The following is a 25,773-nucleotide window of genomic DNA, read 5'->3' on the forward strand; positions in this document are numbered from 1 at the left end:
ACCTGAGCTGAAGTCGGACGCTCAACCGACTGAGCCACCCAGGCGCCCCGAATTTGATAAATTTTTAAATGTATAATTATATTAAAAACTTTTGATAGTCTGCTGTAGATAAATTATGAACTTTACAATATCTCTTAAGTTTTCCTTTTCTTTATTTTACCAATAAAAATGCATATATTTAAAAAAAATCATGGAAAATATATATTTTATAAATTAAAATTCAAAAGGTCCCCTGGCCTAACCCTTAACTCTGTTCCAAAGAGGGACTTGCTGATACTATTTTTAGACATGTCTTCTGTTATCTACAATAAATAGCATGTACAGTCTATCATTACTGGATAACTCAATTTTAGAATTTACCAATTTATTTTCTATTAATTAGATGGGATTTAGCCATCTTAAACTCCTGTTGTCTTACTCCCATTAAAACCATCTTAAATATCTATTGTCTGTCTGTCTATCTATCTATCTATCTATTATCTATCTCATTAAATGTATGTTATAAAATGAGATTACATTTTAACAAGATTATCCCTCCATTTGGAAATATATGCATTCTTAAAATTTTTAAAAAATGTTTATCTTTGAGAGAGAGAAAAAGAGAGAGCATGAGCAGGGGAGGGCAGAAAGAGGGAGACACAGAATCCAAAGCAGTATCCAGGCTCTGAGCTGTCTGCACAGAGCCTAATGTGGGGCTTGGACTCACAAACCATGAGATCATGACATGAGTTGAAGTTGGACACTTAACCAATTGAACTACCCAGGAAATCTGGTAATGTTTTAAAAGTTACATGTATTTTATATAAGTTATAGTAAACATAAAATATAATAAAACTATTTCATATGATTCTCAAAGACTTTTGAAATACAGTTTTCTATTCATCATTTAGCTTAACTACATAATTCTCTTTAAAGCAACTGGCCATTGGTCAGAAGGGAAGATGGAAGTGTAGGAGGACGCTGGGCTCACCTCCTCCTGCTGATCACTTAGATTCCACCCACATCTGCCTAAATAACCCAGAAAACCACCAGAAGACTAGCAGAATGGACTCTCCAGGTCCAAGCATAGACAAGAGGTCCATGGAAGAGGGTAGGAAGGGCGGAGAGACAGTATGTGCTACATGGACCGGCGGGAGGGAGCCGGGGCTATGGAGGGGCAGCCTGCCAGGCAAGGCAGAGCTCCCAAAATCTGGCTTGCAAAAGCAGAGGGGCCGGACTCCATGAGTTCTGACAGCCAGTGGGACTTAACATCTGGAATGTTAAAAGTGAACAGCTCTGCTCTTGGATGGCAGGGAGGGCCAGAGGACACTGGGAAGGAGAGTTGTTGAGCCCCAGAAGACAGAGCTCAGATTGGTGGGGAACAAAGGTGCTGGCAATCGCCATTTCCCTCTCTCATCCCCCAGCCAAAATCCCAAAGGGAACAAGTTCCCGTCACTGAACTTGCTTGCACCCTGCAAACGCCCAACGCTGTGCTTCTGTGGATCCATCCCTCCAATGGGTCTGCCTCCCTCCCAGTGCTGCAGGGCCCCTCTTGCAGGGGATCACTGACAGCAAAGTGAGCTAAGCCTGCCCCTCCCTCCCCTGTGCACCTTGCTGATCCACCCCGGCTAATACACCAGATCCCATCAAAGCAGCACCACAAGCCTGTCAGTGTGCAAGTAGCCCAGACAGGGGCCACACCACTCCACAGTGAGTCCTGCCTCTGGGAGAGGGGAAGATAAGGTACACACCAGTATGACTGTGGCCCCCTTGGCGGGCTGGGGGCAGATATCAGGTCTGAATGCAGCCCCCCCCACCAACACAGGTCACGCCAGACAGCACAGGGGAAGTGCCCTGTAGTTTCGAGCCACCCCAGGGACTACCCAAAATGATGAAATGGAAGAATTCTCCTCAAAAGAAACTCCAGGAAGTAGTGACAGCTAATGAATTGATCAAAAACGATTTAAGCAATATAATGGAACAAGAATTTAGAATAATAGTCATAAAATTAATTGCTGGGCTTGAAAAAAGCATAGAGGACAGCAGAGAATCTATTGCTATAGAGATCAAGGGACTAAGAAATAGTCATGAGGAACTAAATAAATGCTATATATGAGGTGAAAATCAAATGGAAGTGGCCATAGCACAGATTGAAGAGGCAGAGGAGAGAATAGATGAATTAGAAGATAAAATTATGGAAAAAGAGAAAGCTGAGAAAAAGAGAGATTAAAAAAAATCCAGGAGTTTGAGGGGAGAATTAGAGAACTAAATGATGCAATCAAATGGAACAATATCTGTATCGTAGGAATTCCAGAGAAGAAGAGAGAGAGAAAGGGGCTAAAGGTGTACTTGACCAAATCATAGCTGAGAACTTCCCTGATCTCGGGAAGGAAAAAGGCATTGGAATCCAAGAGGCAAAGAGAATTCCCTACAGATGTAACTTGAATCGATCTTCTGCAGGACCTATCATAGTGAAACTGGCAAAATCAAGGATAAAGAGAGAATTATGAAAGCAGCTAGGGGTAAACGGGCCCTCACATACAAAGGTAGACACATAAGGTAGTGGCAGACCTATCTACTGAAACTTGGCAGGCCAGAAAGGAATGGCAGGTAATCTTCAATGTGATGAACAGAAAAAATATACAGCCAAGAATCCTTTATGCAGCAAGTCTGTCATTCAGAATAGAAGGAGAGATAAAGGTTTTCCTAAACAAACAAAAACTGAAGGAGTTCATCACCACTAAATCAGCCCTACAAGTGATCCTAAGGGGGATTCTGTGAGTGAAATGTTACAAGGACCACAAAGTACCAGAGACACCACTACAAGCATGAAACCTACAGACATCACAATGACTCTAAACCCATATCTTTGAATAATAACATTGACTATAAATGGACTAAATGCTCCAACAAAAAGACAAGGTATCAAAATGGATTAAAAAAAACACACACACACATAAAAAACAGACTCATCTATTTGGTGCCTATAAGAGACTCATTTTAGATGTGAGGACACCTTCAGATTGAAAGTGAGGGGATGGAGAACTATCTATCATGCTACTGGAAGTCAAAAGAAAGCTGGAGTAGCCATACTTATATCAGACAAACTAGACTTTAAACTAAAGGCTGTAACAAGAGATGAAGAAAGGCATTATATAATAATTACAGGGTCTATCCATTAGGAAGAGCTAACAATTATAAATGTCTATTCACTGAATTTGGAGGCCCAAATATATAAAACAATTACTCACAAACATAAGCAACCTTATTGACAAGAATGTGGTAATTGCAGGGGACGTTAATACTCCACTGACAACAATGGATAGATCATCTAGACACACGGTCAATAAAGAAACAAGGGCCCTGAATGATACATCGGATCAGATGGACTTGACAGATATATTTAGAACTCTGCATCCCAAACCAACAGAATAAACTTTCCTCTTGAGTGCACATGAAACATTCTCCAAAATAGATCACATACTGGGTCACAAAACAGCCCTTCATAAGTATACAAGAATTGAGATCATACCATGCATACTTTCAGACCACAATGCTATGAAGCTTGAAATCAACCACAGGAAAAAGTCTGGAAAAACCTCCCAAAGCATGGAGGTTAAAGAACACCCTACTAAAGAATGAATGGGTCAACCAGGCAATTGGAGAAGAAATTAAAAAATATAAGGAAACAAATGAAAATGAAAATACAACAATCCAAACGCTTTGGGATGCAGTGAAGGCAGTCCTGAGAGGAAAATACATCGCAATCCAGGCCTATCTCAAGAAACAAGAAAAATCCCCAATACAAAATCTAACAGCACACCTAAAGGAAATAGAAGCAGAACAGCAAAGACAGCCTAAACCCAGCAGAAGAAGAGAAATAATAAAGATCAGAGCAGAAATAAACAATATAGAATCTAAAAAAACTGTAGAGCAGATCAACAAAACCAAGAGTTGGTTTTTTTGAAAAAATAAACAAAATTGATAAATCTCTAGCCAGGCTTCTCAAAGAGAAAAGAGAGATGACCCAAATAGATAAAATCATGAATGAAAATGGAATTATTACAACCAATCCCTCAGAGATACAAGCAATTATAAGGGAATACTATGAAAAATTATATGCCAACAAACTGGACAACCTGGAAGAAATGGACAAATTCCTAAACACCCACACGCTTCCAAAACTCAAACAGGAAGAAATAGAAAGCTTGAACAGACCCATAACCAGCGAAGAAATTGAATTAGTTATCAAAAATCTCCCAACAAGTAAGAGTCCAGAACTCCCTGGGGAATTCTACCAGACATTTAAAGCAGAGATAATACCTATCCTTCTCAGGCTGTTCCAAAAAATAGAAAGGGAAGGAAAACTTCCAGACTCATTCTATGAAGCCAGCATTACTTTGATTCCTAAACCAGATAGAGACCCAGTAAGAAAAGAGAACTACAGGCCAATATCTCTGATGAATATGGATGCAAAAATTCTCAACAAGACACTAGCAAATCGAATTCAACAGGGTATAAAAAGAATTATTCACCATGATCAAGTGGGATTCATTCCTGGGATGCAGGGCTGGTTCAACATTCGCAAATCAATCAACATGATACATCACACTAATAAAAGAAAAGAACCATATGATCCTGTTAACCGATGCAGAAAAAGCATTTGACAAAATTCAGCATCCCTTCTTCATAAAAACCCTCAAGAAAGTCAGGATAGAAGGAACATACTTAAACATCATAAAAGCCATTTATGAAAAGCCCACAGCTAATACCATCCTCAATAGGGAAAAACTGAGAGCTTTCCCCCTGAGATCAGGAACACAACAGGGATGTCCACTCTCACTGCTGTTTTTTAACATAGTGTTGGAAGTGCTAGCATCAGCAATCAGACAACAAAAGGAAATCAAAGGCATCAAAATTGGCAAAGATGAAGTCAAGCTTTCGCTTTTTGCAGATGACATGATATTATACATGGAAAATCCGATAGACTCCACCAAAAGTCTGCTAGAACTGATACATGAATTCAGCAAAGTTGCAGGATACAAAATCAATGTACAGAAATCAGTTGCATTCTTATAAACTAATAATGAAGCAATAGAAAGACAAATAAAGAAACTGATCCCATTCACAATTGCACCAAGAATCATAAAATACCTAGGAATACACCTAACCGAAGATGTCAAAGATCTGTATGCTGAAAACTATAGAAATCTTATGAAGGAAATTGAAGAGGATACAAAGAAATGGGAAAACATTCTGTGCTCATGGATTGGAAGAATAAATATTGTCAAAATGTCAATTCTACCCAAAGCTATCTACACATTCAATGCGATCCCAAACAAAATTGCACCAGCAATCTTCTTGAAGCTAGAACAAACAATCCTAAAATTTGTATGGAACCACAAAAGACCCCAAATAGACAAAGTAATATGGAAGAAGAAGACCAAAGTGGGAGACATCACAATCCCGGACTTTAGCTTCTACTACATAGCTGTAATCATCAGACAGCATGGTATTGGCACAAAAATAGACACATAAACCAATGGAATAGAGTAGAGACTCCAGAATTGGACCCACAAAATATGGCCAACTAATCTTTGACAAAGCAGGAAAGACTGCCCAATGGAAAAAAGACAGTCTCTTTAACAAATGGTGCCCGAAGACCTGGACAGCAACATGCAGAAGAATGAAACCAGACCACTTTCTTACATCAATCACAAAATAAACTCAAAATGGATAAAGGACCTGAATGTGAGACAGGAAGCCACCAAAACCCTAGAAGAGAAAGCAGGAAAAAACCTCTCTGACCTCAGCCACAGCAATTTCTTACTCCACACATCCCCAAGGGCAAGTGAATTAAAAGCAAAAATGAACTATTGGGACCTCATGAAGATAAAAAGCTTCTGCACAGAAAAGGAAACAATCAACAAAACTAAAGGCAACCAACGTAATAGGAAAAGATATTTGCAAGTGACATATTGGACAAAGGGCTAGTATCTAAAATCATTAAGAACTCACCAAACTCCACATCCTAAAAACAAATAATCCAGTGAAGAAATGGGCAGAAAACATGAATAGACACTTTTCCAAAGAAGACATCCAGATGGCCAACAGGCACATGAAAAGATGCTCAACGTCCCTCCTCATCAGGAAAATACAAATCAAAACCACACTGAGATATCACCTCATGCCGGTTAGAGTGGCTAAAATGAACGAATCAGGAGACTATAGATGCTGGAGAGGATGTGGAGAAACGGGAACCCTCTTGCACTGTTGGTGGGAATGCAAACTGGTGCAGCTACTCTGGAAAACAGTGTGGAGCTTCCTCAAGAAATTAAAAATAGGTCTACCCTATGACCCAGCAATAGCACTGCTAGGAATTTACCCAAGAGATACAGGAGTACTGATGCATAGGGGCACTTGTACCCCAATGTTTATAGCAGCACTCTCAACAATAGCCAAATTATGGAAAGAGCCTAAATGTCCATCAACTGATGAATGGATAAAGAAATTGTGGTTTATATACACAATGGAGTACTTCTTGGCAATGAGGAAGAATGAAATATGGCCTTTTGTAGCAACGTGGATGGAAATGGAGAGTGTTATGCTAAGTGAAATAAGTCATACAGAGAAAGACAGGTACCATATGTTTTCACTCTTAAGTGGATACTAAGAAACTTAACAGAAGACAATGGGGGAGGAGAAGGGAAAAAAACGTTAGAGAGGGAGAGTGCCAAACAATAAGAGACTCTTAAAAAATGAGAATAAACTGAGGGTTGATGGGGAGTGGGAGGGAGGGGATGGTGGGTGATGGGCACTGAGGAGGGCACCTGTTGGGAGGAGCACTGGGTGTTGTAAGGAAAGCAATTTGACAATAAATTTCATATGAAAAAAATTAACAGTTTGCCATGATAAAAAATAAAAATAAAATAAATAAAGCAACCGGCCATGTAGAAATTGGTTAAAAACTTTTGACAAGAGAAAATCTCCAGGCAAAATGATTTTACTGACAAAATCTCTGACAGGGCATTCCTTATACATAGATTTATAATCTTCTCACAGACTCACTGTAACCTGCAAAGAGATATTTCTTATCCCTTAATCTTTTCTTGTATGTTCTTAAATTCCAATTTAAATTTATCTTTGTAAATTTTAGAAATTTTATTTTAGCTTTGCATAATTCATTACTGACAAAAATACCATTTAGCATAGTTAGTGTCCTCCTGACAAGATGAAGGTTTGAAGTTTTCACGGCACTCAATTTGGATATAACTTAAATGAAGGTGCTTTTCACTAAAGCATTATTTACATATTTGATTGAACATGTGATTAATGTCTTTTATTATAGGCAGGCACTGGCTTTGATAGAAGCAAGTTAATTGAATAAAAGTGACTACTCAAACACAGCATTGGAAATGCATATGTTTTCACTCTTATGTGGATCCTGAGAAATTTAACAGAAACCCATGGGGGAGGGGAAGGAAAAAGAAAAAGAGGGTAGAGTGGGAAAGAGCCAATGCATAAGAGACTCTTAAAAACTGAGAACAAACTGAGGGTTCAAGGGGGAGGGGGGGGTTGGAGGGGAGGGGAGGGTAGGTGATGGGTATTGAAGAGGGCATCTTTTGGGATGAGCACTGGGTGTTGTATGGAAACCAATTTCACAATAAATTTCATATATTAAAAAAATAAGGAAATGCAGGTGGCTAAGAAAAAATGAACACATAACAAAATTGTGGGATGCTTCAAAACTAATTTTTAGAGGAAATTGGTAGCTTTGAATGTTTACATTAGAAATAAAGAAGAGTATAAAATCATTTTTCTAAGCTTAAACTTTAGCAAGTTACTAGGAATTCCTTAAGAAGCCTTCTTAGAAAGACCAAACACATCTCGCATTATAGCTCATTAAAGCAGGAAAAAAAAAAATCACAAAGCCACACCTAGCTGCAAGGCAGGCTAGAGAATTAATACTTTAAACCCAAAGTATGCCTACACTGATTATAGTTGAGATCCCTTGTGAAAAAAGAGAATGAATGTCGGTTAGCAATTTGCAGTCTCTGCCACACAACTAAATACAGAGATAACACCTAAAGGTCTAGGAGTATCCCATTAAGTGACCGTTTCCACAGACATTACATTTTTCTAGAAAGAAATAATATTAGAAAACTGAAACTACAGCATTCTTTGAGGAATGAGTTAGGCCAATCTACAGTCTGAATAAAATGTGAAGGAAAGTAGAACAGGATAATTCTATTTGGTCTTGGTTAAAAATAACTCATTTAATCCACAAATATATGGAAAAATTAACCATATGACAAACACTAGTCACATATTGAGAATACAGAGATAAATAAGACAAACATCTCTACTTATAAGGAAATTATATTCTGAGGAAAAGGCATAAACTAAAGAAAGAAAAAGGAAAAGAAAGGAAAAGAAATGAAATAAAATAAAATAGAATAAAATTAAAATAAAATAAAATAAAATAAAATAAAATAAAATAAAATAAAATAAAATATCTTGTGTAAGTACCAGGAAGAAAATAAAACAGGGTGGGACAGACTAGTGGGAGAGTCTACTTTATAATGGATGTTTAAGACAATCTTTCTGAGAAGTTGGCATTTGAGTTGAGAATGGGATTAGTTAATGACAGTAATTATATTTTTTTATTTATGTATTTTGAGAGAGAGAGCACAGGTGTGCATGCATGTGTGCAGGTGAGGGGTAGAGAAAGGGAGAGGATCCCAAGCAAGCTCCACACGGTAAGCAGGGAGCCTGTTTTGGGAGCTCAGTCTCATGAACCCTGAGATCATGACCAGAGCTGAAATCAAGAGTCAGATGCTTAACTGACTGAGCCACCCAGGAACCCCAGGGAATACTACTGACCAAAATAAAAAAGAGAAGAAAATCCTGCCATATGTGACAACATGAATGGACCTTGAGGAAATTATGCTAAGTGACATAAGTCAGAGACAACCATTGTATGATCTCACGTATACGTGGAATCTAAACAAATAAATAAACTCTTAGAAAAATAGATCAGATTTGGGGTTACCAGAAGCAAGAGTTGAGGGGTTGAGGAAATTGGATATAGGGACTCAAAAGATTTCTAGTTACAAGATAAATAAATGCTGGTGGTGTAATATATACATGAAGGCTATAGTCAGCACTGCTCTCTGGTATATTTGTAAGTCACTAAGAGAGTAGATACTAAAAGTTCTCATCGTAAAGGGAATAATAGGTTTTCAGTAAATATAACTAATATCGTGGTTAAAAACATATAACATGAAATTTACCACCTTAACCATGTTTAAATATACAGTTCATTAGTGTTGAATATATTCATACTCTTTTGCAACAGATTCTGCAAGTTTTCATCTTGGAAAACTGAAATGTTATATCCATTAAACACTAATTTCCCTTCCCTTCCCTACCCTCTAGCTCTTGGCAATCACCTTTTAACTTTCAGTTTAAAAGATTCTTGCTACTTTAGATACTTTGTGTTAGTGGAATCATACCATATTTGTTCTTTTGTGACTGGCTTATTTAATTCAGCATAATATCTTCCAGTTCTTTCATGTTGTAGCTTTTGACAGCAATTCCTTATTTACTACAGCTTCATAGTAGTCCGTGATATGTATATGTCACGTTCACTTTATCCATTCATCTGTCAATGGACATTTAGGTTATTTCCTTATCTTGACTATTTTCATTAATTCTGCAATGACTGAGTAAGCACAGATAGCTCTTTGAGATCTTGATTTCAATTACCTGGATATATACTGAGAAGTAGGAGTGTTGAATTATACAGTAGTTCTATTGTAGAAATTGCCACACTCTTTTTCATGACGGCTACAACATTTTACATTCCCATCAATAGTATAAAAACATTCCAACTTTTCTACATACTCACCAACACTTGTTATTTTCTTCTCTTTTGATAGTGGCCATCCTAATGGCAGTTATGTGATACTTCGTGGTTTTCATTTGTATTTCTATTACAACTAATGATGTTGAGCAACTTTTCATATATTCTTGTATATATTCTTTGGCTACTCATAAACATATTCTTTGGAGGATTGTCTATTCCAGCCCTTGCCCATTTCTTCATTTGGTTATTTGTTTGTTTTTGAGTTGTATGAGTTCATTATATATTCTAGATATTAACACCTTATCAGATATATGATTTGAGATTATTTCTTCCTATATGGTAGGTTATCTTTTCAGTTTGTTGCTTGTTTCTTTCTCGGTACACAGTAGTTTTTAAGTTTGAGGTACCCCCATTTGTCTACTGTTGCTTTTGTGACCTTAGCTTTTGGGGTCATAGTCAATAAAACATTACCAAATCTAATATCATGGAGTTTTCCCCCATATTTTCTTGTAGAATCTTATAATTTTGGTCTTATGTTTGTCTTTAATCTGTTTTGAGTTGTTTTTGTATATGGTAGAAAGTAAAAGTCCAATTTCATTCTTTTGCTTATGGGTATGTAGTTTTCCCATCACTATTTGCTGAAGAAACTGTCCTTTCCCCATTAGGTAGTGTTGACACCCTTGCAAAAATCATTTGACCACATCTGCAAGAGTGTATTTCTGGGCTCTCTGTTCCATTGATTTACGTGTCCATTTTTATGACAGTTCTATACCATCTTGATTCTTGTTGCTTAGTAGTATGTTTTGAAGTCAAAAAGTGTGAGGCCTCCAACTTCGTTCTTCTTTTTCAAGATTATTTCAGATATATATGTAGATTTTAGGGGGAATTTTTCTATTTCTGAAAAAAAATACATTGAAGTTTTGATAGAGATTGCATTAAATTTGTAGATCACATTGGATAGTATGGACAATTAAATAATATTGAGTTCCAATCCATGAACATAGGATTTTTACATTTATTTGCATCTCCTTTGATTTCTTTTAGCAATGATTTGCAGTTTTCAGTGTTACACATCTTGTGCCCCTTGATTAAGTTTATTTTTAGTATTTTATTATTTTTGATGATACTGTAAATAAAATTGCTTTCTTAATATCTTCTTCAGACCAGTCATTACTAATGTATAGAATCAGAACTGATTTTAACAGTTGTTACAGAATCTTTGCGTTTGTATACATAAGATTTTGTCTTCTTCATGATCATTTATTTCTTTCCAATTTGGACTTTTTTTCTCGGTCTAATTGCTCTGGTTGTCTCCTGAAGTGTTGTGTTCAACAGAAGTGGTGAGAGTAGAGATCCTTATTTATTAACTAAACTGATAACTAAACTTCTGCTTCTGATCTTAGAGGAAAATAATTCAGTACTTTGCCACTGAATCTAATGATTTATGAGTTTTTCATTTATGGCTTTTATTATTTTGAGATAGTTCCCTTTTATCTCTAGTTTGTTGAGAGTTTTTTTTATCATTAAAAATGTTGAATTTTGTCAAACGATGTCAATTTGTTCTTCATTCTGTTAACATGGTGTATTACATTGATTTATTTTTATAGGTGAAATCATCCGTGCATTCCAGATTAAAGTAAATGTTTTAATAACATGTTTAAAGAGGATCTTTTACCACTGTAATACTGTGATTTTCTTAATTGCAACTGTATATAAGTCTTAGTCTAAATCCTGCTTCTGATGCAACAGCTTATGTCTGACTTCAGCTATATTCTGATGACTAAGAAATCATTGAACGTGTGTGTGTGTGTGTGTGTGTGTGTGTGTGTTGTGCAATAAATGAGAACAAATACAAAATACTAGTTGAAAAGGTAAACTCTCAAACCATATTCTATGAGTTAAAATTTTAACTTTTCTAAGAAGCTTACTAGTTTTTTGAGGTTGGACAGATTAGTTAGTATGTTTGTACCTCAGTTACCTGAACTATAAAATGTAAACATCAACAATAAGTGTCTCATATAGCCAACAACAAGAATACGTGTAATTTTGGAATTGGCTATTGCATGCAATTTCATTGCTGAAATTAGTGTTAATTTTTAAAATAAATGTTTTTATTTTAGAATAGTTTTATATTTATAGCATAATTATGATGATAGTACAAAGAATCTCCACACTCTCCACATCTAGCTTTCCCTATTATTAGAATCCTGTATTATTAGTATGGTACATTTGTCACAACTTACTTAACTAATGAATTAATACTGATACATTTTTTTAAATTAAATTCCAATGTTTTTACTTTTTCTATCCCATAAATCTTAGTTTTACTCAATGTCCACATTCTTTTTCAAGATCCCATCAGGTTACCACATTATATTTAGTCATCAGGTTTCCTTAGGCTACTCTTGACTGTGACAGTTTCTTAACTTCCATTGTTTTTTACCATCTTGACTGCTTTGAGAAATACTGGTGAGGTATTTTTTCTGTAGCCCTCAATTTGAAATTGTCTGGTATTTTTTTTCTCATGATTAGCCTGGAGTTAGGGGTTTTTAGGAGGAAGACCATAGAGTTAAAGTGCTATTTTCATTATATCATATGAAGGGTACATACATACTTTCAGGATGACTTATCACTGTTGACATTAACCCTGTTTCCTGTCTGGGTGGCATTTGTCAGATTTCTCCACAGTGAAGTTACTATTTCTCCCCCTTTTTCTATGCTATCCAGTTTGGAAGAAAGTCACTCTGTGCCACAGCCCACACTTAAGATATTTATGATTCTATCTAATATTCTTTTAAAAGTTTCATTTATTCTGCCTGCAGTATGTTCCTTTTCTCCTTGTTTTGCATTTCATATTGTTTTAATATTTTATTATTTCATTTTATACCTAAATTGGTGGTTATAAACTACTTTACTATTTTATAATGTGCATGCTACAAATCACAGCACTCATCAAAAAATTATATATATTTTCATTATTAGTAATAAAATTTACTATCTTTACAACAATGCAAGGGCCTTTGAAAAACTTTACATATGTTCTTCTATTTCTGTCATATATATGAAATTATGTATGTGAGAGGGGAGTGGGGGTGGCTCAGTTGGTTAAGGATCTGACTCTTGATCTTGTCTCAGGTCATGACCTCACAGTTAGTGAGTTCAAACCCTGCATTAGGCTTCATGCTGGCAATGAAGAGCCTGCTTGGGATTCTCTCTTTACTCTCTCTCTGCCTCTGCTCTCTCTCTCTCTCTCAAAATAAATAAACATTAAAAAATAAAAATTGAAAAGAGACATATATACATGATATATATATATATATATATATATATGTATGTATACACACACATATATGTACATATATATATTTAAAACTATCCAAAGAATTCTCTTAATATTTTTGAATATTGAGAGAAAGCAAATTTTGAAAGTACATGGGAAAATCACTGTATAATACCAAAATGCTATATAGATATTTTTAATGTCCTATTAAATTAGGTAACTTGAAAGAAAATAGAAAATAATAATTCATAGTTTACAAACCTGTTGAAAATTTCAAGCTTTTATTGTTCATTACAAGTGCCCTCCTTTTTTTTAATGTTTATTTATTTTTGAGATAGAGAGTTCCAGAGGGGAGGAGCAGGAGAGAGGGAGACAGAGGATCTGAAGCAGGCTCTGTGTTGACAGCAGAGAGCCTGATGTGGGGCTCAAACTCATGAAGTGTAGAATCATGAATTGAGCTGAAGTTGGACATTCAACCAACTGAGCCACCAAAGCACCCCAGTAAGTGCCCTCCTTAACCTCTGTCATCCATTTAACCCATCCCCCCACCAACCACATCTCTAGCAACCCTCAGTTTATTCTCTTTAGTTAAGAATCTCTTAATGTTTGCTTCCCTCTCTTCTTTGTTTTCCCCTATAGTCATCCATTTTGTTTCTTAAATTCCATGTATAAGTGAAATCATATGGTATTTTTATTTCTCTGACTGACTTATTTCACTTAGTATAATATACTCTAGCTCCATCCACAATGTTGCAAATGGAAAGAGTTCATTTTTCTGGTGGCTGAGTAATATTCCATTTTATGTGTGTGTGTGTGTGTGTGTGTGTGTGTGTGTGTGATATATATATATCACTTCTTTTTTATCCATTCATAAGTTTATGGACTTTGGGCTCTTTCCATAATTTGACTACTCTTGATAATGCTGATATAAACATCAGGGTGCATGTATCCCTTTAAATCAGTATTTTGTATCCTTTGGGTACCTAGTAGTGTAATTGTTGGATCAATGTGTAGTTTTATTTTTAACTTTTTGAAGAATCTCCATACTGTTTTCCAGAGAGGATGCATGAGTTTGCATTCCCACCAACAGTTTAAGAGGGTTCCCCTTTCTTGGCATTCTTACCAACACCTGTTGTTTTCTTTGATGTTAATTTTAGCCATTCTGACTGGTGTGAAGTCATATCTCATCGTAGTTTTGATTTTTATTTCCCTGAGTTTTCCTTCTACTTAGTTGGCATAGATATTAGACTTTTTTTTTTTTCAAAGAAGCCTTAATTACAAGAATGAAAATGGTGACCCATTTACCACCAGGGATAATGGGTATATAAACAGAAACTTTAGAATAATATATTTCACCATACTCAAAAACTCCTGTGTGAAAGAGTGGATAGTTGTGACTAGGATCAGTTAAATATAATACAATTATTAAGTTATTGATAATACTTCTGTATCTATGGAGGAACTCTCTCAGATATAGACATTTCTTTTTCCAATGATAATTTGTAAGTTTTTTTTGAGTTTTATTAATATTTTAAGTTGCTTAATTACAGGGTAATTATAAAAAAAGTAGGTAAGTGAGTTACATCTATCTTTTTGAACATGCCAAAATGATATTGTTTCATAAAGATAAAGATTAGCTTAAAACTTTTAAGAATTAGTTCAGAAAGATAACTATTAGCTCAGGAAAAAATAAATAAATAAAAGATCAGCTTTAAATTCCATTATTCATGAGTTCAAAATAGTAAAGAGGAAATATATACAGGAAGAAAGAAAGTGTAAACAAGAAAGAAAATGTGTAATTGAAATACTGATTTAAGGGGTGCCTGGGTGGCTCAGTCAGTTAAGCATATGACTCTGACTCAGGTCATGATCTCCCAGTTCTTGAGTGTGAGCCCTGCATCAGACTCTGCGCTGACAGTGCAGAGCCTGCTTGGGATTCTTGTCTCCCTCTCTCTCTGCCTCTCCCCTGCTTACTCTCTATCTCTCTCTCAAAATAAATAAAAATAAAACTTAAAGAAAAGAGGTTTGTTTTTTCTCAGAAAGGAAATTTTAATGTAGTAAGCAAGTTTAGTAAATATCATTGTATTTTCTGTTGGTAATGAAGACCTGATACTTTCAGAAATGTATCAAAAAGAAAAAAAAAGACCAAAAATATTCCTAATAAGAGGCTTCACAAGAAAAATATCAGCCCAAGTTCTATCCTTCTCAATCAGGAGAATTTGTCTCGTACACAAATCAGCAACCTCCCTCCAACACAAAAAAGCACTGCCATTTGCCTTGCAAACAGAACATAAAACATATGCCTTAGTTATTGAACTTGCACGTTAAGCGGAATTAGTGTAGAGCATATTTTAATACATTACTTTAGTACCCACTTGGTCTGGTTTACAATATTTGTAGATCCAGTTTTTGCATATTCCATAAGTATACTGAACAATAAACCATGTGTTGTCCCATTATTTTTTAAACGTCAGTTCTTGTAGCTCAAGCAAACCGTTAAGATTATAAAGAGCTCTCTTGAAAGAAATTCTCAGATGAAAATACATTAAGGAGAAGCTTAAAGTTAAACAAACCTAGCTCTTTTTCACTAAAATGGTGGGATCAAAGTAGAATGTCAATTCTGAAGAGCAGCTCCATTTGTTTCCCCACGAGAAATGTCCAAACTTTTCGGGACTGAAATAATTTTAAAACTAAGCCAAAAAAATATAGACCTTAAGATACTATGAAACTTGGAATAATGTCAGAGTTTATGGAATGGGAAATAGAATTGTTTTCTTTTTTTCTTTTTAAAGAAACTGTAACTAATACATTTTAAGGGGAAAACAAAACAAACCAAACCAGAACTCTGAATATGGACAGCACTACCCTAGACTCTATGCACAGAACACCATGCAAGAATGAGTTACACGTCAGTAATATCATTATTAGAGTAATTGGCTAGGACTTCTACTTTCAGCTACAGAGCTCCTAAGTCAAAAATGTGTTAAAAAAAAGGAGGGGAGGACAAGGAGAAATGGGTGTATGCATGGTTCTATTATAGACATTATATTCAGCAGCATTAAAATAATACCTTCCATAGGTCCTCCAAATTGGGTAAAACCTATCTTCCACTGTTAAACATGGGAAAGATTAAGAGAGTGGCACAAATTCATTTGTAACTACATTTGCCATATTTGAGTGACAAGCATGTTCAATCTACTGCTGTATATTAAGAATATGTTGTGAATACATATGAATAATTATGAACCTTAATAACTGGAAAAACCATCTGTTTTAAAGCCAAATAGGTAGGATGCTGATCATAACTATATATGACATAATCTATAGAAAGAACGGGTAAGAAAACAATCTTCATTTGTTCAATACTTAGCTTGATGTTATCCTAAGAAAAACAGTGATAATTCAATGAATGTATCATGCATACAACTAAAAAGTCCCCTTCTTGTTTTAAACTAATTTAAATAACAATCTTCTGTGTCAAATAAATCTTCTATGTACAGGACCAATCTAAATCCTTCCTCCCCTTCAAACACTAGAAATTAATATCCAGGAACATTCTACAACAGAAAGTGCCTTAAGAAAGAGGATTCTGTAGTGTCAGTGATATAACTGACCTGAGGAAGCTGGGGTGCTACTGACACTGATAGGAGCTAGTCAGGCAATGGTGGTTTGATTCTCCTGGGATGTCCTCTAACAATTGCATGATCAGTTCATGCAGTGGTTTGCAGAACTCTGCATAGCCCCCTCCTGTGAGATGCAGAAGATAAAACACGTCGTGGCAGGAGGTGGCACCATCCAAATGCATGAAGCTCCCATCAGTACCTAGGAGTTGAACATTGGCAAGCTTAGGCAGGGAAACCTTAAGTTGCTGGTTCACCCTTGTGTTCTTTTGCCTCAAAGCGTGGGGCTTCTCACCTAGAAGTAACAAACCCAGTGCAATGATTTTAGTCCGAAACTTCCTTGTTTTGATAGATTGTATGATGGTCTCAACTCCACCTGCCACTTCTGCCATATTTTCTTGGTTGTTTGTTTCTTCCCAGACAACAATGACCTTTGGTTTAATATTCTCCAGTTCTTCATTCTTTAACCTTCATAAAACATTTCTTATTGTATCTCTGCCAATTCCAAAATTCAGTGCATGAAGTGGGGGGAAAATGCCATATTGTTTATTGCTGCATTAACTGCACCATGGAGTCCCCCACAAGCAATACAACAGGTTCACTGTCTTTACAGTCCAGGACAAATCCGTTGTGCCGAGACATCCATCTGTCATCCCCTTAAATGTCTTCTGCTGTATGTGGAATAGCTTCTGGATTTGAGTCTCCTTGGCTCATTCTACACTCAGGCAGATGGTACATGTGGGCCTTTAATGGTTGAGACATCCGTGGGTGGTGCATCTGTAGCTCACTGGGTCCCAGGGGCCCTGCTCCAATGTGCCTGCCCTTGGGCCAAGCACCAGCCGGAGCTGCTTCTCCTCTCCTCTTGACCATGACAGCAAAGGCAGCTTTTCTTGGATCCTCCTTTTTTTTTTTTTTTTTTGTTTTTGTTTTTGCAAATATGCTTCATTAAATGCTTTAAGTTTGCTTTATTTATTTATTTATTTTTCTATGGTCCAGCTGAATGTTAGTGGGTGTGTTGTAGAGGGTAGATTTAAGGCTTAAGACTCAATTCCTTTATCTGACTTACAGAGATACGCATTAGTATTTGGCCGGGTTGCACAGAGGAGTGCAGACAATTAATCCATTACTAGTCATCATGTTTTACAAGAAAAAGAAACCAGCTATGTATTATAAAAAGGAAAATGTCTCCTTTCATAAACACCCATCTTACCTTTCTCATTAAACCCCAGTTTGTATGCCTTTAAGCAGACTAAGAAATACTCTACAAAGAATTAATTAGCATTAGTTGACTAACTGTAAACACACAATTTGGGTAACCTATTTTGTTGTAGATCCAAGAAGATCAAACAAACAAATAAATAAAAATAAATCAGCTACTATGCCATCTACCAAAGGAGACAGAAACGTGAAGACCTGGCAGTAAACACAATTAATGCTGTGAAGCAAAGTAAGTGATGATATACGCAGAGGAAATGTAAGTCAAGGAATAGAGATTTATAGATGTTATTCTCTCTTTTTTTCAAATAAAATTCTTTCTCAAGAAAAACATGAGTTTCAGATGCAATTAGAACATAAGGAAGAAATTGAAACAAATCTGGAAAGGCAGTTTGCTATCAGACAGTGGAAGATCCTGAATGCATATAAATGAGTTTAGATTAGAAAAGATCTAAAAGTTTGGTAAGGAGAGTTGTATGACCAAATATTACAGTATGACCAAATATTTTCTTTTTTAGAAAGAAAAGTGTGGCTGGCATGTGGAATATGGTTTAGAGTGAGTAAAAACAAAAGTGAAAGACTAGTTCTACAAGCTCAGATGAGAGACAGTTCAAACTTGTATCAGGCAGTAGTAATATAAATATTAAAATAAAATAGTGGGAGAAGAGAGAGAGTTAATGAAAAAGAAGCAGAAGGATAGGGCTTATTTACACAGACAGGAGGATCCAAGAAAAGCCAGAGGTTGGAGTGAAAATCAGAAAAGAAGAGAGAAGTAGGTAAGGGGAAAATGGGAAATCACAATTCATACCTCTCTGTTAAGAAACTGTTTTTAACCACCTTCAATTTTTTCTGAAACAAATGCTTCCAATTTGTCCTATGGGATGTTTTCACTATATCACACTTAGTTAAAATGTGAGCTTTTAGGGACTACAACATACAACACTGTTTTCAGAAGCTTTAAAGTCTAATAACTAAATTGTTTTCCTGAATTCAGGCTTTTTTTTTTTTTTTCCCTGACCATACCATTAAGCACTACTGTAAAATTGGTTTTGTTATTAGCCTAGGGCTTCTAGTAAGCACTTTTACTTTTCTAAAGGGTGAAAATCACAGACCCTTATGCCCTAAGTAATTGAGATATCAGTATAGCCTTAATTTTATTCATGGAGATTTACATTCAATTTCCATTAACCTTAATAGGAAGCCATTACCTAACTGGCATGGGTTATTGGTAATTCAGAAAAATTCAAGATAGACTTATTTCATGTGATATTTTTGTTGTTGTTGTTACGAATGTCAACAACTTTCCTTTCAAACTAAGTATGCATCATGTTATCTACTCCTAAACAATTCTGCACATGGGCAAAACTAATCATCTTATAGGAAAATTGTAAAAGAGCAGTGAATCCGCTAAGAATGTTAAAGTATCTTTTAAAAATGCTCAGTTCTTATAATTATTTTAAGAAATGTCTAATAATCTGGGAAGTTATCTAAGAGAGATTTTATCCTTGATATCTGAATACAGATTCAAACAGCAAAACAAAACAACACAAAATATCAGCACATGTCAAATATAAAATTAAATACAAAGCTTTGCTGTTAATATTAGATTTTTAAATGTAACTTATGAATTTGTATAAATTGGGTGATGGAATTATTGAATTCAAATAATTAAGATTGGGGAGCAGGGGACGCCTGGGTGGCTCAGTTGAGTGTCTGACTTTGGCTCAGGTCATGATCTCGAGATTGAGAAGCTCGAGCCCCGCATCAGGCTCTGTGCTGACAGCTTGGAGCCTGGAGACTGCTTTGAATTCTATGTCTCCCTCTCTCTCTGCCCCTCCTCTGCTCATGCTCTTTCTCTCTGTGTCTCAAAAATAAATAAACATTAAAAAAAATAAAAAGATCAGGGAGCAGAAATAAATGAATCTGAATTTAATTTATAGGATAAATACTAAAATTACAACTTAGAATTAAATATCAAATGATTATATATGAATATATATATGAATTAATAATAGTGTCAGTTCATGTTCATCTACAAATAAAGTGGTTGTAGAAAATCATAACAACAGCAAAACCACAAGAATCACTATGATAACATCACCCTTAAATTCTACTTTGACATTTAAATTTGTGTATTACTTTTTTAAAAAATTTGCCTATTTAAATAGCACTTAGAGTTATGTATTTTCCATGTATTTGGGGCAGAATTCATTATTATGGAATAATCAATAAAAGTATATTTCACCTTTCATCTGTCACATTTTCCATGCAGGAAAATTAGGATATAAGCTAAATTTATCTTTTCCTAGAAAGAGTTAAAAAAAATAATCGTATAATGAACACTAAAATACAATTAGTTGACTATAAGTACAAATCAAATTTCTAAAATTTAAAGCTGTTTTGATGTTATAATAGAAACATATTAAATTGCTTAGGCTGTTGTTTTAACTGTTATTCAAACACAACTTTATAAAAAGTCAATGAATGGGCCTAATATTCAGCAGTTTGTATGTGAAGTAATCCTGGCTCTGTTAATCTTTCCACTGATTTTATCTAACCTGTGATTAAAGCAAGAGATAGAGAAACAGAAGGGATTGCAATTTTCTCAGCCAAGTTTTCTTTTTTCTTTCTTTTTTTTTCTCTCCTCTCCTCTCCTCTCCTCTCCTCTCCTCTCCTCTCCTCTCCTCTTCTCTTCTTTCTGAGGGGTAGGACCAGCAGGGGAGGGGCAGGGGTGGGTGGGAAAATAGGATATAAAGTGGACTCTGCACTGACAGCAGAGAACCCATTGTGGTGCTCAAACTCACCAAACCTGAGATCATGACCTGAGCTGAAGTCAGAGGCTTAACCAACTGAGCCACCCAGGTGCCCCAGGGCCCATGCTTTTCAATGTCTATATCATTGGGCATTCACCTCATTAGGGATTTTGTTTACATGTATATCTGACTCAGTAGGTCTGGAGTGATATATATAAGACCACCTTTCTATCAGTCTCCTACATAATGCCAATTTTGGTACTTTACTTTGGGTAGCGAGTCCATTTCTTCTAATTTTCCCAAAGAGTAAATAAGCTCAGGGTCACCCTTGATTTCCAAAGATCATAAAACTCAACATGGACAGAACCCAAACTATGTAGTAGTTGTTCTATTAGTGACTTCTCAATATTCTTTATGTTTCTAAATGTTTATTATGTCATTCTCTATGTCACAGAATTTATATTTTAGTTCCATTTAATTCAAAACTAAATGATTGTTAGTAGTACTCTCCAATAAATAATTTTTAGTAGAAGGGGAACCCTAACTTAGGCAGAATAATGGTAACACTTAGGAGAAATGAGAAATTAAACCTAAACCAGGATTGGGAGCAACAGTGACCTGTAATATCAATATAATACCTTATGTGTGTTGGTGGCACAGATGATTTAATATGGAAGTACCACATTGTGTCTTAATTTTGGTATGATGATTCGATTCGATGGACACACACAAAAAATCATTTGAATTTAATCTTTAAACTTTTGTACATATTTCCCCCTTGTGACTTTAGTCAAGCATGCCAAATCATTACAACAGAGTTCCCAACTGGTATAGAGATTTTCTTTAGCATGTATAATGAAGTGCACCGTAGACTGGAGTAAGGTTACAGCTAGGTCTGCCAGATTGCTGTTAAGGCGGAATGAGAAAGCACAGATAGGTGATTTGTATTGATGCAATCTCTAATTTGATTATGTTTCAATCTTTCCAAAAGCTTTTAAAATGTGTCGTGGAATGAAGTTGGATGATTACACATTGTCTTCTACTAATAATAGGTATAAATTCAGCACATCTTAAAAGCCTGCATGAATGTGTCAGTTTACAGGAGTGATATTGAAATTATCTACAGGGATGCATTTCAAGAAGAACACAAACAGTAAGATAAATGGAAATACAACTATTTTTTTTAATAGACTCTTTCTTAGGGAAAATTTCCACTCGTGTCTACAAGCTTTTAAGGAGAACAGAGACCTAGGAGTCAAAAATAGTTGGTGGTCTAAAGTAGCTGGAACTATGTCAGGTTGGTCCATTCATACTCTGGTCAGTCTTTAAGCAATGTTAACTACCTCACAGTGCACAGCATCTACTAAAGCATCTATTTTCACACTTGCATAAAAGACAGGCACATAGCTGACTATAACTAAAAATGAAAAAAAGAAAGAAAGAAAGAAAGAAAGAAAGAAAGAAAGAAACAAAGAAAACAGAACAAAACAAAGAAACAAATAAAAACTTGTTTTCACAAGGCCCCTTCTATTTCCCACTTATTCAGCTTAGAGCACTATACTTAATCTAATTCTCCCAATAACACCCAGCTCTGGGTTTTTCCTACTCTCTTCCCCCATGAAAAATAAGAACAACTGTCCTCCATCTTTCCAACTTGATCTCCTGTTAACAGAACAGTCTGTTTCATTGAGTTGGTGATAAACACTTAGACTTGTTTATCAATGACTCATGGATTATGGGATATGCAATTTCAATAATGACACAAAGTGCTGGATTTAGAGAATATGACATATTACTCCATTCATTGACCACATTTATATTGTATATTTAAGATAGTCAACACTCTCTCCCTCTCTCTCTGCTCCTCCTGTGTTCATGCTCTGTCTCTCTCTCTCTCAAAAATAAACATTAAAAAATTAAAAAAAAAAGATAGTCAACACTCTGTGCTTTGCAGGACTACATTACAGAGATATAAATGATATTTCACATTCCTTACAACCTAGACAATAATCATACATGCAGAAATTTCAGGCATCTTAAAAATTCTTTGGGTGTACAATACTGTATGTTTTATTTCGAGATGTTTAGGGACCTATAAATTATAACACATAATTAACTATAAGTTGTGCCTATGTATATGACTGTGTCTATGGAAAAGTAAAAGACAGAGTTATATGAGCCTTTCTTTTAATTCTAGGCATTTTAGTTTTACAACTCTGTATAGAAAAAATGGAAGTACATTCACTATGGACTAGTTCAGAACCAAATGAAACATTAGTAATTTATTCAATCTGAAAAATGTATTTGTAATTACATCTCAAAGATTCATTTTATATTACTAGGATCCAAGACAACCCCAAATGTTACTTTGGTAAGGCAAAACCAATCTAATATCTCAAGTTAGGAAAATTTACTGAGAACTAACAATACAAACATACATATAAGTGCACACATGCACATAGAGTCACACGTAGGTCTGTGCATATATGCTGTTTTTCTTACTTTCCCTCTCTCTTTTCCCAAACATCACATGGGCAAAATGATAAAAACATGTTGGAGCTAATGTAGAAGAGCGTTTAGATAATTTAAGAGCAGATAAGAAACTACCTAACAACATAATTTGGCCCTTAAAGCCATTGGTGACATTTCTAAACATCTAATAATTACACAGTTGAACCTCTTTCTAGAGTTCAATGTGAAGTTAAAGCTCACCTGGGGGCTTACTGAAACTTATGCATGGTCAACTCTTAACTTTTCTCTGCCTGGCTAGAAGGAAAGCTGATTTCCACAACTCTATAATCTGACATTTCATCTACAACATTCTTTATATTGGTTTGTCTCACTTAACAGTAGAGTTTATTTGTGTCTATTTCTGTTCCACTTTTGTAACAAACAGATGGAACCATGAAACAGTATGTGTTTGCTTTCTAGTTATATCACAAGAGTTATTCTCAAAAAGATTGTATATATCATGTAGTTATTTTTCCCAAACCCTTCCAATTCAGTAGTTAATTCAAAAAGTCTCTCTGAAGATACATTGCTACTATTTTAATATTTCTTGGCATAACATCTTCCCATTTAGCTGCAAAATTGTATTCTAATTAAATTCTTTTCAAGAAGCTATGCAAATTATTGGCAGACTTAATGCTCCCAGCATGTATCTTTTCTTCCACTGCAAGATTTCAGGAGTTTCATGCACAATTAATTTACTAGAGACAATAGCTTTATGTGTGTGATTCATAATACTGTATTATTTGGGAATATCTCCTTCCTTTAAAAGGAAATCCAGGAAATAGAGACATCTTTCAATTTTCATCTTTTTTCTCTGACTGCCATTTAACTTCATTTGGACGGCCGAATTGAACTTTTAGAAAACTTACTTCTACAGAATGTTTTCATTGATGACTTTGTATCAAAGCCCAAATTTCAAATAGGCACAGATAGGCCTTTCATTCTCTTTGTCACATGGTTGTGTGTGCAGACAGCACAAATTCCTTTTTCTTTATTCTATACCATATATAACACTTTTCTCTTTGAATCTAATTATAGTATTCCTCCTTTTTGTTCCCACCAATGGCCTCTTAACTAATTCTAGGCCATTTTAGAAATTATTTAATTTCTGGCAGGCTAGCCTAATATGAACCAGAATACAATTTATTTAATTCAACTAGGCTTAATGAAATATTAAAATCTAAAAATAATAGAGACAAAAACTCTTAATAAACATTTGTTAAATAAACTTCTCTGCATCTACAATGATAAGACAACATTCACTTGTCAATTTTCCTAAATGGACCTAATGAAATTCATTGCCAATTATAAGAGTAAAGGTGGATTACCCCAGTCAAATTCCTTAATCTCTCTGTGGCTCAGCTTCTTTCCTAGAATATTGGTGTAATATTGGGAAAAAGTAATATTTATTTTATAGAATTATTTTGAGGATTAAATGAAATACATATACAATGAATGGATCAGTGTCTGTCATCTATCATTCAAACAATAACAACCACCACCACCACAATAATAATAGGCTTTCCTAAATAACATGTGTTAGCTTCAGTTAGTTCTTTAGGAAAGTAAAATATAGAGAAATAGCAGACAGGGGACATGGACCTAGTCAAGTCCAGGAACTCAGAGTAGAAAACACAAAGATCAGAAACAATATTAACATTTTGACAGGTTGAATACAAAATGGAATAAGAACATGAGGTTATAGGCAGGTTTGGAATTTATGTGATGTGGAACTGATAACAAAATGGACAAGGAGAGCAGGAAAAATCACAAGGCTGATGAGAATTGTTCTTTTGACAAACAACATAGGATGCATCAGGGTGGGGATGATAGGAACATTATAAATAACCCAAAAAAACAAATATGCATTAACTGAAGCAATACCAACAAGCCCTTTCAACAAAAAATACCAGTTTCTTTTAGACAGACTGATCAAATTCTTAGCATAATTCAATTGATGGGAAGAAATATAACAAGTCCTTTTTATAAAATATTTTGTTTTATTTCTCACACATCTAGATTTGGTTCCAATCTTTAAACATTTACATTTTTAGAAAGTTATTTTTCTTATCATTTAAGTTAGCTTTGTGTGTAATACACATATTCTGAAATACTCAACTCAGAGTTTTTACAACTAATCCCATTATATTAAAAGAGAATAATAACAACTATGGATTTTGAATATTTATTATGTACCAGCAGCTGGTCTAAACCTGTTCTAATCCATTTACTTTTCATTGCAGTCTGATGGAATACTATTGAGAGATGAGGACAAAGGTAACTTGGTTCCAGAACTCATGAAAACATTAGGATGATCAGTCTGCTTCTTTAGTAAACAAATAATGTGGGAGCATCATGATGACCACAGAGGAGCCATTAGAATATCATTACTGTGGTAAGGCTTCTGAATGAAGTCAAGTAATTTATAGATAGCTGAATTTATTTTTTTCTTGGACCTCTTATATGTTTTCACTCTATTAAGTACATATGTTATTTAGGCAATCAAATGAACCAAAAGAGACCAATATGTCGGGGCCTTTTGCAGGG

At 35.2% G+C, this 25,773-nt stretch overlaps 1 pseudogene; it reads right to left on the bottom strand.

Annotated features, from left to right (window-relative positions):
• Positions 1 to 16,781: 16,781 nt before the first annotated feature.
• On the bottom strand, positions 16,782 to 17,461 carry LOC125935144 (platelet-activating factor acetylhydrolase IB subunit alpha2-like; annotated as a pseudogene).
• Positions 17,462 to 25,773: the final 8,312 nt, after the last annotated feature.

Source organism: Panthera uncia (genome assembly GCF_023721935.1).
Source record: "Panthera uncia isolate 11264 chromosome A1 unlocalized genomic scaffold, Puncia_PCG_1.0 HiC_scaffold_17, whole genome shotgun sequence".
In the NCBI taxonomy this organism is placed as follows: domain Eukaryota; kingdom Metazoa; phylum Chordata; class Mammalia; order Carnivora; family Felidae; genus Panthera; species Panthera uncia.